Here is a 9,426-nt window from a genome sequence, read left to right as displayed (position 1 = left end):
TCAACTAGTTCTTAATAAAAAACTCATTTTTAAAACTTATAGTACATAACTCATATAAAATTGAAGACCTAAAAATACTTGAGGCCCAAAACCATTATCTTATTTGGCTAGCCTATGCTCTTAGTGTATGTCTATGTACCTTCCAAAACCCCTCTCCCCTCAAGACAATCTTACTCCATGAGGCACACTTTTATAGGCATTTTTAAGGTGAATAAACACCATATGCAAGTCATGCTTCTTCATGCTATACTTTTCCAGGTGAATAACCATATCTAGGATGTGTATCGCCTCTATAACAAACCGCCTTGGCATAAATCCGTATTGGTTCACTGTAACCTAAATTTCCGTCTAATTTTGTCTCAATTACTTTTTCCCACATTTTCATTGTGACATTTGTTAGTTTTTGTATTTGTATTTGAATCCGTTTACCCGATTCATTTGGTAACTCGGATCTGTTTCTATCAAGAGCATTTATGCATGTTATGTTGTTGGAATGTTAGTTAATTGTTTACAAGTTAATTTTCATGTATTTCGAACCATTATTGCATCTAAAAGACTAAAACAAAGTTCAAGGACCATTTGTGTCAAAAAAAAACATTTCTGGACGCGTCGCATAGCACGACGCAGTCAAGAACACACAATAGTCTTGTTTACGTCGTGCTACGCGACGGAGCCACCCCTGGCCCGTCGCGATACACGACCAAGCTTGTTGTAACGAAATTTTATTTAAAAACGAGCTTTCAAGCCAATTCATGAGCATTTGATTCGTTTTCTGTTTTGATTATCTTTGTTATGGCTCCATTAATCAAGTTTAAGTTGTTGGGCCCAAACCACAATTAAAAACTAAAAAATATATAAAAACCAAATAAAAAAATAAAAGAAATAGCAGCCTATTGAAATTCTTCCAAGTATCCTTCATTCTTTATTGTCAAGAATGCTAGGATAGCTTCATGATTTTTGGTTAGGCGTTAGCTTTTACGGTATTTAATTATAACATTATATTTTTGCTTGTTTATTGTTATAATGTTAATCACCTTTTAAAAAAAATAACTTATATATTTCATTACTCGTTAAGGACTACGAACGTTTTCATTTCAAAGCGGCCAAGATATTTAAATCCTTGAAGATGTCCCTGATGTCTACAACTGCCTTCTCTTGAATTTTGTTTTGTTATTTAATATGTACATCCCAAATGTAGTTTGATATTAATTATCATGTGCTTATGGGGTCGAATATTCTACTATGAATTGTAAACTTTTACCGTCTCCAAGAGACATGGTACATACGGTGGTAACATGCCTCGCCTTTATTTTAGAGATGGAGAGTTCAAACTTCAAATCATACGAGGTATAAGAATAGGTGGTTTATAGTAGATTCAGGAGTAGATTAGAAAGTTTTTACCGGTTTTCTAGAAAGACAACGAAGTTGACTTTCACGTTTTAGAAAGTTTACTTCGGTCAACATTTTGTAACTTAAAGTTTTCAAGTAAAATGTTGAATAAAAGTTTAGGAAAAAAAGACTTAAAAAGAACTTTGGGTTTAAATCACATACAAATATCGTCAGCAGTCTCACTCTTCTTCAAATACAATAATTTAGAAACTGGTAGCTGGTAATTAATTTAGAAATATGAAATCATAAACACATGTTTTTTCTCAAGCTCAAATCTAGAATTGAAGCATTAATATTATTGTTATTAAAAGGTGAAACAAAGTGCATATCATGAAAAAGGAAACACGTAATTAATATAACCAAGGTGAGATTGGTTTTTTTATTTTATGATCAAAATATGATCATTATACATGGGAATATAGAGAAAAGATTTGATCCCACACCAAATTTATGCTTATGCGAACTCAATTGTAGCCTTCCCGTCATGTGCTTTCTTAAAGAAATGCTTGACGTAATCAGGGTAGAGTACATGCTTATACACCGGTTTCTCTCCACTCTTGAGCACTTCAGGAAGAGGCCCGATAATGTCACTAGGCCTTGGGTTCACAAATATCAGGACTGAAATTCTGTTAGCGCTTCCATTAGCACTTACACGATGCTCAACACTTTTGTACTTCCCATTACTCATGATTTGAGTGCATCTCCAACATTAATCACCAAAGATCCGCTAATCGGGGGGACATGAATCCAGTCCATTGTACTTGTATTGCGCACGTAAAGCCCTCCAATGTCATCTTGAAAGAGTATGGTTAGTGTGGATACGTCTGAATGACGCCCCACACCGACAGTGCTCTCTGGGTTAGGACATTTGGGATAGTAGTTAAAGTTGATCCTTTTTGACCCCATTAGTGTTGATTCTTTGCTCTCGTCAATCTCTTGTACATTTAGTCCATTCATAAGTATCTCAAGCAGCTTCTTGACAACGATTTCAGATCTCTCGAGATATGTTAAAGCTTGATTCCTGCCATAAAAAGATGAAACTATTGACATTGTAAACTTGGTAGCAATAGTTTTTTTTAAGTTTTTCAGGCCAACAAAGTCCCATATTGAGATATCACATCTAGCAGGCCTACATGCAAGGAATTCTAAACATGGAGTCACATCGATATTATTTTCTCGTGAACATGGAAACTAATTGTAAGAAGAGCAGCTTCCCACAAATTACTAGAGTTTGTACCGAGAAAGCCAAGTCAAATTTAACTTCGTTAAATATACAAACGAAATTGTATGATGAAAATCATAGCGTATTCGATTTCAAACAGTGGCGCCTCAACATATTTCAGGCCTAAAGCGAACTTTGAAACAAAGTACTTCTCGTTGTTTGAATTGTATGAGTTTTTTTTAATGTAATTTTATAAATTGTTACGTCTAATGTTTTTGGATGTTTTATTTTGATGTTTCAGCTTAATATAACGTTAAGGTAGCTTTTTTTATTGGGGGTCTTAAAATGCATTATACTTAATTAGTTAAATTATAAAAATTAATTGTTATTTAATTTTAATAATAATGTTATATTAATTAATGAAAAATGGTTTTGGGAATGGTGTAATGATATGATTTGGTGAATGCATTTCCTGTGGTTTGAAAATTGGATGAAAAAGGTTTGCAAGGCTGATTTGGAGGATGTAGAGTTGTGGGACGCGCGGGATGTGCTCCCACAACCAGAGATATTTTGACGCGTCGACGCAAAAGATACTTACCTGCAAATGGGAGGCCAGAGGGAAGCAGCCTCGTCACACGAGACAAAGAAGAGGCTGAGATAATCCTTCCACTCAAGAGCTTTCTCGGCTTCAGGAGAAAAGCTTGTACCATAACGAATATTACTGGTAACTGATTGTTGTTTTGAGTATTTCAGCTTTTCTTCTGCTGGCAACCCAAAAAACTTGTGAGTTGCATCTTTGACGTCCTCAAGAACTTGAATAGGAACACCATGGTTCACAATCTGAAAGAAGCCCCATTTATTTGCTGCATCACATACTGCTTCAGCTACTTTCGGGTCATCCGGGCAGGACATATCAATGACTGGGATGGAGTCATGATCATGCACTCGTGCAATGCTCCTATCGAAACGTTCTTCTGGAGGTTGAGTGTATTGAGTTGGTAGGGACTTGAGTCCTAGTTCTGCTAAGCCTTTCACTCCTTCACCTTTGTTCACTACAAAATCAAGAATATTGAGTGGGTTTGAGTTGATGTTTGATGGAGCCATGGTTTGTGAGATATATAGATGATCAAGTGTTTAATCTGATGAATTCGCTTAGATGAAGGGCTGCAATATATATAGCAAGTGGTGGAGTGATCATGTAGTATTCATGCTTTAAAAATGGGACGTATTTTGTCACATGTTTTTTTTTTTGAACGGCCAACTAAGTAACGCCGGGTACCCCGTACGTGGCCCCCATTGGCTAAAGGTAGCCCGAGCCGGCCACTACTCCGGACGGACGGAGCCCCTAGCGGTCCACCTGTTGAGGGATTCACCGGATAAAACCCGACCCCCACGCCCGCCAAACGGCACGACAGCGAGGAGCCGGTAAAGCCGGGTGAGATCAGGACTCGAACCCTAGCAAGCCAGGGTCATCCCTCGTATCTTCCATATAAGTTGGTGGTAGTGAGACCATTTTGTCACATGTTTAAATGGCCTTATATCACGAGAAATAGAAAACAAAAATTAAAATAAAACGTAAAAAAAGTTTGTGATTGCTATATTTATTTTTGGTATATGTCACTCTGGCGTAGTTGTACGTGGTTTGGGTTTTCTAATGGAGATTCAAATTCGATCTCAACTTGTGTCATTTTTTTTAGATTAAGACAATGAATAATTTGAGTTAGGCCTAGCAAGGTTGTCCAGTTTGAATCCCAAGCCCACTAGGGTTTTAGTCACATCGTGTGTTATGATACGTCATACTCTTGTGGCGGCACAAGATTGTCAAGTTGCAGCCAACAGTATGGTTTTTCGTGAAACGTCCAAGCCAAACTCTGAAATATGCGTGGACCTGGTTAACACAACAATATTATAGTCTTGTCATAATGGGGCAAGTAGGCAACGAGGCTCTCCTAGTGCGATGGACTAAATACATGAAAGTCGTCGTTCCAATAAAAATAATTATTTTTGGTAAATCAATATAAATGGCCGGGGCAACGAAGCTTCCCTTAGGCCCGGTACCTCTCTCCACGTGTTTTCGTCCATGCATCACCAATGAATGCATCGCTAATGAATGACCGGATCCATTATTTTGGTTAGTGAGAAGAACAAATTTCCATCTAACACTTATCTTTTGGTAATTCAACAGCAACTTCGTGACAGGAAATTAGTGAAAGATGATTTGCATCTAGGCCGGCCTATAGAGAATATTATTAAGAGGTTATAACATATAGGAAAATACCTAAAACAGCCTTCTCTGATTATTTTTTCTAAAAATAGTTTAGATGTATAAAAATTCTTCAAAATTGCCTATTTTTTCTGGGGTCGGATCCGACAGAATTTCAACATCACCCGACAGAATTTGTGGACCTTTAAAATCGCGTCACGTGTCAACGTGCTAATGGATCCAACAAAATTCATCATCTTATACCTCTAACCCCTAAACCTCCATAACCAGTTTTCATCTCCATATTTCTTATTTCTCCACAAAATCAAGTAAATCAATAGCGGAAATCGCCTAGTTTTTCGAGGAGAACATAACCATAGTGTTTAATTTCATTCTATAACTCAAAATCAAAACCCTTGAATTGTAAATCTAAGGGTTCGACAAATAAATTAAACAATCGGATCCGACGGAATCATGAACTGAATAAACTGTCATATCTGATTGTTTATTATTACGTCGTGTATAACACGAATTCGGATAGCTTAAAAAACGTTGGATCCACCGGAAAAGGAAATTTTGAATGCGTGCCAACATCTAATAGGCTATACTAATCGATTGGATCAGTTCTTGTTTCCATCGGATCCAACGGAAAAAATATGCTACTTCGGGAATTTTTTTTAAAGACCTAGGTTATTTCTGGAAAAAAAAAAGTTGATCAAAATATAATATTTTAAGATTTTTTTTCTTGAATATCATGTGTATTTTTTTCCTGAAAATTATAAAAGTTCACTTTTTAATATTTTACCCGCATAAATTTCAAAAGTTATCTTGTAACATTCTCTCTCTATTGCGTTTAGAATCGGATGCAACCACCTTGCTTTCATTTCTATTTTATGAAGTTTATTATACGATATATATGAAAAGAAAGGAATAGAAACGATATTTGTTTAACTATTCTGTCGTGTCACTAGAACCAATTAAACCGGTTCCAGGCGGTTATAAAACTGCCGGTGTAAATAACCGTTACGTAGCATTTAAATAACCGTTGTTTAACTGTTGCATCGTTTCACCGGAAAACTGCCAATGTAAATAACCGTTACCGGAGGGTAGAAAACGTCATCTCTGGTCATTTATGTTTTAAATGCATCACAAATGATTTCCTAATATAAAATTGCTAACCCCAGTTTCGCCTAATCAGTTAATTCGCATATTATGAGCCACGATTCCGGAAATAAGTGGCCGTCCTTGGAACAAACAACGTCGTGATCTAATGGATACCCATTTAACTCGATTTGTTTCAAGATATTCCATCCATCAAAATTTTACTTGAAATGGGGGATTGTGTTATTGCAAGGGTCGCCGATTAAAACAAAGAGGTAGTGGTGGTGAGAAGAAGAAGAAGAAGAAGAAGATGGCGATTCTGTTGTGGGATGATCCAATTAATTAAATTACAAATAAAGCAATACATGATGTATATAGAAAAATGTATTACATTTATACTTGTATCATTATACATAAATTGATTTTATTTATATCACAAAATAATTTTTTCAAAAAAAAAATGAACTTAATACAAAAAAATAATGCATATGCAAAAACATATCTAAGAACACTTTATCTATTGAAATTTATTCTCAGTATGAAAGAAATTTGGTTATGACCAATTTCAAATAATACTTCTCATATAATAATAGTTTTGAGCTACATAATGAAAAATATTTTGATAAGTTTAAGTGGCTTCTCGCCTTTGCCAATTGACAAAAACAAATAACAGGTTAACTCGTTCAATTTTGTAGATGTTTTGCTTCTCATGAACATAATTTTGTACGACATACTTCACATACAACATTCTGATCACTATTCAAGGAAAAATCAATGCTGACACAAATATTTTTAATTTGATAAAAGTTAGAAGCATTGATAGGCCTGGAGGTGGCATATCGGAAGTGTTTGTCATATTTTCTTAAATTTTAATAGTCATGAAAAAAATACTAAATGTACAAAATCCTGAATTTTTTGACTATTTCCAAATGTCCTTAAAAATAAATTTCAAACTTAATCACATTAAAAATTTAACTTTCATTTGTTTTACATACAAGTCAAAACTTTGAACTCGTAACATGTTTAACGATAAATATATTTGCATTCCAAATTTTAAAAAATATTCAGGTTACCTATTTTTTACCCCTAACAAATTTGAGCAAATGTAGTTAATTTGTATCAAACGGTCTATTTACCGACTTTTAACATGTAATAATCAAATTTAAGTTTCACAGAAAACCTGAAGCAATCCTTGATAAAAAAAAAGCCCAAAGAACTAAATTTGATAAACTTTATCATATTTGAAAGTATTGTTATACATTATCCTTACAATTTAACACATATATGTATATTTTACTAAATTAACCGAAAAAATAAATAAATAGATTTAAATCATATATTTATAATTTATCAATTAATATGACAATGTACAAAAAAACCAACAGATATATGGATTTATTTTAAAAAAATGAATTTACTTTTGTGTATATATTTATAATTTAATAATTAAAAAAAATACTTCGTAAATTAAAAGCAACTTAGAGTTTTTATTTTATTTTCTTATTTACAACCTTCAACAATTTACATAGTATAATATGTTATTGATAACATTTAAAACTATATTCTTTTCAATATTTAACAAACACGGTTATTTGTTGATTTTTGGATTTCACAAAGTATGTAGTGAAATATACTTCTAACAATGTATAGTAGTATAATATGTAAATATTTATTTTTATAAAAGTGTATAGATATAATATAAAAATAGTTTAAAGAAAGCGAATAATTTAATCATGTTATAGATATAATATAAATTAAGTGTAAAAGGAAAGTAAATATTTATTGATCTATGACATATATTAGTTTTAGAGGAAAAAAATTGTAAGGATTAACCACAAACTGACACGTGTCCTAAATTACTTTACTTTATTAGAATATGTAGATTACCCTATTTCCTAATTTTTTTTATTCATAGTGTTATTTTCAATGTTTTAAAAACCGGTATTTTATTTGTACTGGAGTTGACTAAAAAATGGTACAACCGGGTTATACCGGGAGGTTCAATCAGTTGAATAGTTTACGTTATAATTTTCTATAAATACAACTTCAAACTCCAAAAATAACCCAAAAGTAAATTTAATAACAAAAATAATCCAAAAGTTATTCTATATTAATAAAATAATACAAAAGCACTCAAATTTAAAAAAATAGTCCTAAAATTTACACATTTGAATGTTAATTGTTGGGTTAAAAGTAATTTTGAAAAAATATGAGCCGCAAATAATAAAAATTTCTCGTACTTAAAACCGGTTTGCCAGTAAAAATCGGTATTTCAGAAAAAAACCACCGATAGGATGTTATAGCAAACCGGCCAAAAATACCAGGCTCAAAATACTAGCATGCTTTGCGAAACCGGTTTAACCAACCGATTTAAACCGGTTTTTAAAACACTGGTTATTTTTGTTTTGCCCTTATCCACTTCGCAGTTTATTCAGTTGTTTCCCTCAAATTCACATAGAATTTTTTTTATAACCTTCACATATTAAGTATTAAATTTATTTATTACAATTTGTTTAAAAAAAAATAGAAAATCACTCTCATCATTTAATTTAATTTAATTTAATTTTAGAAGAAAATGAAATCACTCTCATCATTTAATTAAAATTAACTATTAATTTATTTATAACTATTTTTTTTAGTATTTTGCTCTTAAAAAACTTATAATATGCTATGGTTTATAAATGTTTTCAATGTTTTGCTAAGCATATTAATTAATTGACAAAACAACCCGTCACATTTTTGCAAACCAAGGAAAAAGGAAGTAATGTACACAGCTTGAATAGTTTTAAATGTGCCACCCCCATAACGCCTAGGGGCAGTGTTCCCCGGCGTTATGGAGGAAAACGCCGGCGTTACGGATGGTCTAATTAGCACAAAATAAAAGGCAATGTTTGTAATTATACAAATATATTTTCGCCGCAATGCATGGATAACAATGCTAGTTTAACTTTATTTACAATGTTGGTTATTTAGACTTTTGTCACAAAAGTTTCATGTATATACTTTTTAGCCTCCAACTTTATATACACAATTAATATATAAGAATAAAAGTTTAATTTTCTATAATTTAGCCATAAAAAATGATCTTTTAGCCTAACCTTTTTTTTTACAAACTTTGGCTCATTAGACTCTTGGCACAAAAGTCTAAGAGCATTCTCAACCCATCCCTCATAATTATGGGAAGGGAATTGGTAAATTATAGGGCGTAGTTTTGAATGGATGTGAGTGTAAATTATAGGATGGAGAGAGAAATGTAATGATCTTTTTGTAAATTTAGGGAAACAAAGTTTGTCCCTATTTATTTTTTAATATATGTTGAATTGGTTGTAAGTATAGGAGAGAGAAAACTATAACGATAAAAGGATAAAAAATATTATTTAATTAAACAGAAAAGAGAAATGTAGTGTTTTGTAGTATAATTATAGGGATAGGGATAAGGGACGGGATGTGAATGCTGTAACATACATACTTTCTAACAGCTCAACTTTGATCTCACATATTTTACTATTTTGTCCTTTCAACTTAAATCTTTATCTTTTGGCTCCTCAACATTGATAAGAAGTTTTTGCTA

General features: G+C 32.7%; 1 pseudogene; it reads right to left on the bottom strand.

Annotated features, from left to right (window-relative positions):
* Window positions 1-1,843: 1,843 nt before the first annotated feature.
* LOC143620160 (feruloyl CoA ortho-hydroxylase F6H1-3-like) lies at window positions 1,844-3,679 on the bottom strand (annotated as a pseudogene).
* Window positions 3,680-9,426: the final 5,747 nt, after the last annotated feature.

The sequence above is a fragment of the Bidens hawaiensis genome, unplaced genomic scaffold (genome assembly GCF_021521415.1).
Source record: "Bidens hawaiensis isolate Kalapana, Puna unplaced genomic scaffold, B.hawaiensis_p1.1 tig00002553_1, whole genome shotgun sequence".
Classification (NCBI taxonomy): Eukaryota; Viridiplantae; Streptophyta; class Magnoliopsida; order Asterales; family Asteraceae; genus Bidens; species Bidens hawaiensis.
This window is presented reverse-complemented; position numbering and strand designations above follow the sequence as displayed.